Source organism: Miscanthus floridulus, chromosome 15 (genome assembly GCF_019320115.1).
Source record: "Miscanthus floridulus cultivar M001 chromosome 15, ASM1932011v1, whole genome shotgun sequence".
Classification (NCBI taxonomy): domain Eukaryota; kingdom Viridiplantae; phylum Streptophyta; class Magnoliopsida; order Poales; family Poaceae; genus Miscanthus; species Miscanthus floridulus.
In genome coordinates, this window is record NC_089594.1 from 42,731,289 (window position 1) to 42,740,587 (window position 9,299).

At 42.5% G+C, this 9,299-nt stretch overlaps 1 pseudogene; it reads right to left on the bottom strand.

Moving 5' to 3' along the window:
- Positions 1 to 3,081: 3,081 nt before the first annotated feature.
- On the bottom strand, positions 3,082 to 5,655 carry LOC136507420 (adenylate kinase 4-like; annotated as a pseudogene).
- Between the last annotated feature and the right edge of the window lie 3,644 nt (positions 5,656 to 9,299).

The window sequence follows — 9,299 nt, forward strand, 5'->3', positions numbered from 1 at the left end:
ATTGAGTTAATCGCTTTTTATGCAAAATGTTGTCAAGCTACCTCCACTTATAAAGCCTTGCATACTCCTTGGAGTCAATTTATTTCTGGTTATGACGGGTAAGTCTAGCTGAGTACATTCGAGTACTCAGGGTTTATCCCACCATGTTGCAGGTAAGGTTTTGACCTGCTGAGGATGGTGGCTAACCACCGGTGGGCTCGGTGACTCTATATTCACTTCTCATCTACATGCTTTTGTCTGAGGATGTCACTTATGCTAGCAATGTATTTGGAACTCATATTAATGTAATCATTTGAAAGCTATCTTGTTTTCACCAATCGATTTTGAAACCCCAAACTTGTACTATTAATTGTGAACTCATTGTAATATTATTTCCGCTGCAACTCTGTGTATGTGATGTGTATTTGCTTAAGTCACGCGATCTGGTTGTGATGTTGATTTACCGAGGTCCTGCGTGACACTCGGCGGACTACCGGGTTTATATAAGTGAAAGTATGCGCGTGTCAACGTGTTAAGCGGGGACAGCCGTACTTGATCTTGTATAAATTGGGCGGTTCTGTCACACAAACATGCCCTTATATTGAATATATAAGCTTTTTTTTTCTAAAATCAATACAACATGTAATGGATTTTATACCTACTTGCATATTGGCGGATGACTATTTATCCAATAAGTGATACGTGTGTAAAGCCAATACCCCCAAGAGTCTTTCTTAACCTCACTCTCTAAATCATCATTTAGAGAACCATTTGAATAAAAATCACTTTCTATATACCACCCTCCAACAACTTTTATAATATCTTGTATGCACTCTAGAGATCCAATCCTGTTCTCTATTTTGGCTAGCGAGAAATCAGGAACAGAGGCTAATAATATTAGAGATCTAATTAAAAAAATTGTTAGACAATTTTTTTTACTAAAATATCTATTTCTAACGATAAGGAGGAATTCGGAGAGACTCTTAGAGATGCTTTAAGGTGGTCTAGTTGGTTGCCTTTAAAACATTTTTCCCATGGATTTGGTTGGAAGAAAGGTTGGTAAGGCTGGTACGGGTGGATCAACTCAGAGGGAATGATTTGGCCAAATAGACATGTGTATGGCATAGATCATGATGTGCGTTTGGTTTTGCTAGTAGTAGGTGGCTACCTACCGTGGTAGTGGCATGCATCGTTTCAGCGATATTTTTCTGGTCCCTCTGGATTTGCATGTAAGTTTGCATCTGAACGATTCAACCCCAGCTTCACATACCATCATATATCTAACTCCACCTGGGGAAGTTCTATCCCGTTTTACTTTGTGTCTCAGCATATTTCACGTATTATAAATTTCTAATTTAATCATTCTTCGGCTCCCTGTCAGGCGGTGAAACCCAAGCTCGCCGAACAGCTGTAACCACCAACCCCAAGGTTTGGTGGCCACCTAATCAACCTACAATTTCCATGCATGTGCCGGCAAAAGGCAGCATCGTCGAAGAATTTTTCCTTTGGTATCTCCACAAGAACATTCAACGGCATCTTCCTAGCTCGCTCTGACTGACTCCTAAAATTTTCTTCCTTCTTGTGATTTGTGATTGTAGCATTACATCTAGTACCACTGTTCTTTTTAGAGGGAATAGGAGGGCCCCTACTGAAAATTTTATTAAAAGAAAAAAGGCTACATATTACAAATATTCAAGGCAATTAACAATGGAAAAAAAACTACTCTTGGCTCTATTATAACCATGGCGAAATCTTTTGCTTGAAATTCAATCTACATGAAGTCAAAGTTGGTTGCTGATTTTGAATATCTTGCCATTCATGTAGTCCAGATGCTCCAGCATATTAACTCTAATTTTCATAAAGAAAGGCGAAAGTTTGCTACCGAAAAGATTCTAGAATCTGTAGTGGTGAATGCTTTCCATGGAAGATTTGGAGAAAGGGCAAAAGAGGAAGAGGTGCTGCAGAATCTCTTCCACCTCATCAGAGCATAGCACACAATACTAGGGAATCGTCCCATGTAAGGGATGTCGGCCCACTGATCGGCCCTAGAGAAGGTGATGGGATAGTTGGACCAGGGCAGATAGCGAGGGTCGGTGATGGTGTCGTTGGAGGTGACTGCTAGGACCCGTCGTGCGGTGAGCTTCCCATCTCTCTTATTTTCAGAGGCGGCTCGTCCTCCGAAGATCGAGTTGACAGTCTTGCTCGGGTCTTGAAAGGTGTTGCCTGCAACCCTAAGACGCTCGGGATCCAAGCTACCATCATCCGTGGGGTCGTTGCGCTTCTTATTCTGCTCGTCACAGATGGCCTTGGCTAAGCCAAAGCACTCCCGCATCGTGTGCTTGATGTTCTTATGAATCGGGCATGGTCCGTCGGGGAGCATCTCATATGCTGCGTCGTAGCTGCGCTTAGCGCGAGGCTGCTTGACGGAGGCGATGACGTTGTCTGGTCGGCGGCGATGAAACTGCCCGGCTTTCGATCCCTCCGGCCTGTCGATATAGTGACGGTCGCGATCGTCATGGCGGCGGTCGCGGTCATCATTGCGCTGTTCTTCGCGACGGTCGTATTGCGACGTAGTGGACGATCGGGGCGAGGAATCCGAGATCGTCTTTGTGCCGCTGGTCGGCTTCTTCGGCATCGGCGTATTGATTGGCCGTCTGGAGCATCTCACCGATCATCCGTGGTGGTTTTCAATTGAACTTAGAGCGTCGTGGTGATATAGCCCTCGGACGAACGTGGAGATGACTTCGGCTTCGCTAATGTTCGGGATACGATTCCTCGTTTCCGAGAAACGCCTAATGTAGCTACGAAGAAGTTCACCGGTCTTCTGATATACCCTCTCCAGGTCATGCCTTGTAGCTGGTCTTTCGCATGTAGCCATGTAGTTCTCGACGAACATTCTCTTGAGATCATCCCAGGATCCGATAGTATCTGGTCCTAGACTTGTGAGCCAGTTCATTGCGGTGGGTTTGAGCATGACAGGCAAATAATTTGCCATTACGTCGGTGCTTCCTCCGGCCGCACGCACAGCAATGGCGTAACTGGTAAGCCACTGCTCGGGGTTGGCTTGGCCATCGTAAGGTTCAACCCCAGCAATCTTAAAGCCTATAGGCCACTAGACGGCTCGTAGTCTTGTTGTAAAGGCACGCGGCCCCTCGGGATCTCCGGCGATGGGTAGGGCGGCGTTGTCAGCATTAGCTGGGACGATCGGTAGGGGAGCATCATCGTTTTAGGAAAATAATTCTGTTAAAGAATAACATACAGGTTCAGTTTGTCTGTGGAAGGCTTCAAGCCTTGACTTCAAGACCTCAGTTGTGTCATCTCTCCTTTGAATCAATGGCTCTCCAGTTACCTTTGTGAAAATGAAGAGCAAATAAACAAACAACAGAGGACAATCACTAAGTATAATGCCAATTGGAAAAAAATATATTTAGTATGAGAAGAATTTAAAATGACAAGTGCACAAATATATTCTGGATTAAGTCACATAAATTTTCGATATTAATAGTTGAATACAAGAAAAGGCAGAAGTGCTTTCAATAATGAAGTTTATTTCTTGCTGCAAAAAAGATAGCAATAACTGTAGAATTTAAGTATATGCATTTTCCAGAGTAGAAAGAGGGTGCACCATCGCTTAAACTAACCAGTACATCATCCAAGCAGAAATAATAGCATCCACAAGCAGACTCAGACCATAACACTATGTCAATATTCACCCAACCATAATTGTCAAGATCCGATTACTCTAATTTATTATCTAACAGATTGGAAAAGTTATGCCACAAGAAGCTGATTGGGAAACTTGAACAATACACAGCAAAATAGTGAATCGATCCACACTAAGACTAGAAGAAGAAAGTAGAAACCATAGAAATAAGATCATGCAAACATAAACATAAGCAGATAAACTAGATGCTCTGTACTCGACTTACATCATCAACTTCCGGAGACTTTGGAGGTGCAAATTTTGTAATGGTAAGTCCTACCACTGGCCAAGTGCATCCAGCAACCAGTAATCCGTTCTTCCAATATAGCATCATCAATTGCGAAGTTCAGGACCTTGTCAACATTAGCACCTTGCTTTGCCAACTTCTCATCAAGCTGCACAGGACATTCAAAAACTTAGTGAGGGAAAAATTATACTAATTCAAATAGCATATAACAACATGATATAAGAATACTTCTTCATGCTGGTGTATTGATCAAGTAAATGACCTTCTGTGCCTGAGTGACAGTTCTAGGGAAGCCATCAAGAATGAAACCTTTCTGGCATGAGGGTTTCTTCATAGCTTCATCAATAATCCCCGCAACCAAGTCATCTGAAACAAGCTCACCCTAAAAGAGGAAGGCAGCATACAATGGAGTCACACAGAACCTTTTTATGCTGGTTAGCATTTTAGTATAACTTTTGGTCTGCTAACACTACCTTATTCATAGCTTCTTTTGCTTTGATACCTAGAGGTGTCTTGGCCGCCACAGCAGCCCTCAGCATATCACCAGTGGCTAAATGGCACAGGCAATATTCATCCTTAATAATGGGAGACTGAGTTCCCTTTCCAGAGCCAGGTGGGCCTACAAGATTTGTAGAAAAGGTGTCAAATTCTTCAAATCAAGAGCACTATATAACAGAAATAAAAAGTAAAAATGTTGTGAATGAGGAAACAAAAGATTATAAAAGTGTTGTGATTATTGCTCTCCACAAAAAGCACTATGACCTTATATCTCCCTATACACAATCTGCTCTCTTTCATCCTGACTACCAGTACCAGAAAATATGTCAACCCAAATAGCATGACAACAAACAAGGCCATAATTTAAAGCAAGAAACCTTATAGCAGACAGCATTTGTTTCAATTTACTTGTCTCGAATGTCACAGTTTAGTACCATTTTGTTAATGCAAATCATTTTTTGTGATGTAAATGCGCAGTCATTAGCAACAAAAACTAAAACAATAATTGCACAAGGGAGTTCACCTCAGTGTTACAAAAATATGGACGACAATACATACTCAATGGAACCAATGAAAAGTCAAATAAACAAAATAAAGTGGCATATCAGATCATCATTCTTTACTTGCGTGCACAATGGGGCACCCTCATCTTATTGTCATGAAGAAAAGGCTTCCACATCAGGCCAAGCTGACTAAGATTATCTGACTTCTATTTTTGATAATCCTTGAAGAATTATAAATTTATGACAAAAACACCAACACCGAACAGCACAGAGGTAATCGACTAGCGCATGATTAATTTCTCTTGCTATTCAACTAGTGAATCCTTCCATCTGCTAGAAAACTGTAGACAATCCACTCACTGCGAACAAAGCCATATTTCTTCGCCACAAATGCAGGATGAGAAATAGGGGATAACCAAGATTTCACGGGAAAGGAAAAAACTTTCGGCGGATCCAGAGTACCAACGGCGGCAAGCCACGATTTTTCCATCCCCACGGCACCAGGAACCGTGGCAGTGATCCACCGAACGCCGTTAACGAGGAGGAAGAAGGGGAAAGGGGGAGGGTCTCCCGTACCGATGAGGATGAGGCGCTTGTCAGGCTTGGACCTGCACTTCATGCGGCGGAGCAGCTCGTGCATCAGATCCTCTCGAGGCTTGCAGGTGCAGTTCCTCTCGAGGCTTGCAGGTGCAGTTGCAGCAGGTGGTTCCGAGCTCTGACTCTCCCTCGATCGGCTGGGTCGGTCGGGTGACGGGTTGGGGGGTTTTCTTGGGCTTTTTCTTCGCTGCCCTTTCTGCCGAGGTGGGGCAACGGAAAAACACTCAGGCACGCAATGGATTTTGGCGAAACTGAAAAAAAAAGGTGAAGTTTTGGGTGGAAGCTTACAGATGGTAACACGCGAACCTTGTGTAAGGTTTTGTTTGATACTCACCCCGTTCCAAAATAGGTCACATTTACGTTTTTTTACTTTTAGACATTTTATTTGGCCGTTCAGCTTATTCAATTTTTTTATAAATATTTTCTATTTTATTATGACTTATTTTATCATTAGAGATATTTTAACAATGATTTATTTATTTTATAATTTACACAAAAATTTTGAATAAGACAAACGATTAAATAAGATGTCTTAAAGTAAAAAATGTTATTTATTTTGAGATAGAGGGCTCTCGAGTGATCTCGTTTCGCTTCGGGGATAACTGTAGCAGCACTGTTTAGAACTGTGGTATGGAAAAGAACCGTTTCAATTTTTAAGGTAAAAAAATGAACCGAAAAAAAGAGTAACCGATGGAGCCACCATGTTACTAGTTAATACAAATGTCAGAGCAAAATTAGAGTCTGTTTGGATCGATCTAACTAAAGTTTAGCTAGTTAAAATTTTAAAACTAAATTTTAGCCCGCTAAACTTTAGCTGTGGTCTTTGGATCCTCCAGCTAATAGACTCAACTAAACTTTAGCTAAGTTGAACTAGCTAAACTCAGCTCAACTTTAGCTAGTCTTTTAGCTGGGCCGTTTGGATTCCTAACAGCTAAATTTAGCGAGCTAAAGTTTAGTTGATGATCCAAACTGTAACACCCCAGGTGTTGGCCACCAATTAAGCAATGGGTTTGAGCTCAAACATGGCATATTAAGTGATGGTGAAGATGCCAAGGTCCAACCTATAGAAATGAGCCACAACCTAAACTTGGATATATATTGCACCCTTGCTTTACATATAGGCCCTTTGCAAGATATATGATTGGCTGGTGTTATGGGAATATCTTCATGTGTCTCACATCAATACCCATCTATATTGATCCATGGAAAAGTTTCATGAAGTTTGGAATCAAAAAGTCACATGAAATGATAAGTTATATCCTTGTTGGAATGATTTTACTAAGTGCTTGAATTGCACTATTAAGTGAATGAGAGCATAAGATGTCAACCAAACCTTGCAACCTTGCCAAAATGACTCTAGATGAATTCTACAACAAAAGTCATGAAAGGTTCATGTTGGGCAAATGCCAAGAAAACGCTCCAATGGATCAAAAAGGATAATTTAAGCTCCATCGTGATCCTACTTGGGTCAAAGTAGAATAGTAGGTTCTATACTAGTTTTGAGGTTGGACCTTAAATGAAAGTTGTAGTCCATATCATGTAGAACAAACTTTGTTTTTAGACCAAGAGCTAGATCAACTTGGAAATAAGTCAAACAGAGACTCGAAGTTGGAACCTGCTGCAGATTTCAGCACTTAGAAATATTCTAAGTCTAGAAATTCATCGACATCGGCACTGACGTCTCGCGTTCTCCAAAGTTTGTTAAGAAACTTGATTTGGTCCAAAGATAAAAGTTGGAGTATACGTCGTGGAGAAGAGCGTGCAAAAAGATAGCACCAGTTTGACTTTGGTTGGATGATCAATTTTTGCGTTTACTTAACCGCTATCAACACGTTGACAGTGTCAACTTTGGACTTGATTAACCGCTGATCTACAACTCAAATGACTTGGCACCCTTAATAGAAAACGTAGAGCTTCGTGCGGGCTTCGATCTTCGTATTCGGCCCATGTCCTGATTCGGCCCAGATCCAGCCCAAAGCGCCGCCCACCATGCCCCGTTCATCACCCGCCACATGCTCGTGGAAATGCCCGAATGGGTAACACCTGCCCAGGGCGTGGCGGCCATGCGCGAATGGAGCGCCCCACCGCTCGGCCGCGTGTCCCAGCATGCTGGCGTCGAGGGGGAGCCGCCCCAGGCTCACTTGGTGCCTCTCCCGCACTCGCTCTCGCCTCTCTGCTCGCCTCCTCCCTCGCCTCTGTGCCGCACTGCGCGCGCCAGAGCGCGTCCGCCATGGACAAGCCGAGCCGAGCTCCTCACGCTGCTACTTGCCTCCACTCTGTCCCTCCTCCATCCGAACCAAGCTCGGCATCACCTTCCCCGTCGTGCGCCGCCCCTTCGGCTCCCCTTTTCCGGCCACCGCAGCCGCCATAGCGCCGTCGCCGCTGTAGCAGCCGCCGGCGCTCCGCTGCTCGTGTGGCCGGCAGGCCACAAGCCGCCTCGGGCCGAGCTGGGAAGCCCAGAGGGTGCGCACGGGCCCATGGTCCCTCCCCACCACTTCCCCCGCCGGCGACGAGGCTCCTCCGGCCGGCAAACAGCGAGCTCCTGCGCTGCCCTTCAAAAATTCGCGTCAGGGACCTCGTCTTAGAATTCGACTAAAGGGAAGGGCCTAAATGCAATGTCATTGACTCAAGTGAATAGTGCCTCGAGGGACCTATTTGTTGCAAATCGGGTGAAACTTTGGAAATTCATAGTAAATCGTAGAAAATTTCGTAAAATAGTAAATGAGGACTTTTTGGAATCCTTGTGAAATTCTCTATGCACTAGATCTATAATATGTCAGGTTTTAGTTTAAAGTTTTAGCTGTAAAAATGGATTTGTGCAGTCAGGGTTTGAATGCTAGTCTTACTTGTTTTTTTTTATAACTGCAGTTGATGTGCTCAAATAAATGTGAAATTTTTGTGGAGTGCTACTAAGGTGATTGTTGTTGTCTGGTAAAAATTTCATGAGTTTAGGATTTATAGTTTAAGAGTTATAAAAATAACAAATGCCCTATTTTGATTTGCTCCTATTCTGAACAGTTCTGCATGTTTGAATTAATTGGCTTAGTTAAGTTATGAATCATGATTTGATGACAATACATGAGTTTTAGTACTTTTCTTAAGCTTTCCAAAAAGTTAAATATCATGATTTTTGGCTAAGTAGATCTTGAGTTATACTTGCTTAAATCTCTGTGGCTGTTTCTGCCCAAACCCAGACAGGGTTTCCTTGTTCTTACTGGGGGGCATTCTTAGTAGTAGAATTAGCTTTAGGTGTTTACAACAAAGTTGTTTAGAATTTGCTAAGCTTTCTAAAGAGTCTAGAACCACATTTATTGGACATGTATAACTCCATTTATAGCTGTTTAAAGTGGCATGTCAGTTTCTGTCTATGTTTTGGACAGAACTGCAATTATTGGATTAATTGACCCTTCTAACTGTAGAATCATCTTAATATGAGAATAAGAAAGTTGTAGGTACCTTCCTAAGCTTTTCAAAAAGTTATGGTTCATGTTTGTTGGAGGTCTAGAACTCCAGTTATGCTTCTCTGAAGATGCTATCAGTTTTCTATACCACTGCTGTTGGGCTGGATTTGCAGTTTTGCTTGTGCAATTATTTTCGTGGTGTAAATGATGTTTGCTATGGTGGTAGTGAATACAAAAGTTGTAGCAAATTTCATAATATTGCTTGTATTCAAATTGTAAGACCATAGGCCTGATAGTTTAGGAGTTACATGACTTTTAAGCCCTTTATCAAGTTTTGATTTTATTCTGAGCAGATCTGAAAGATGCTAGTG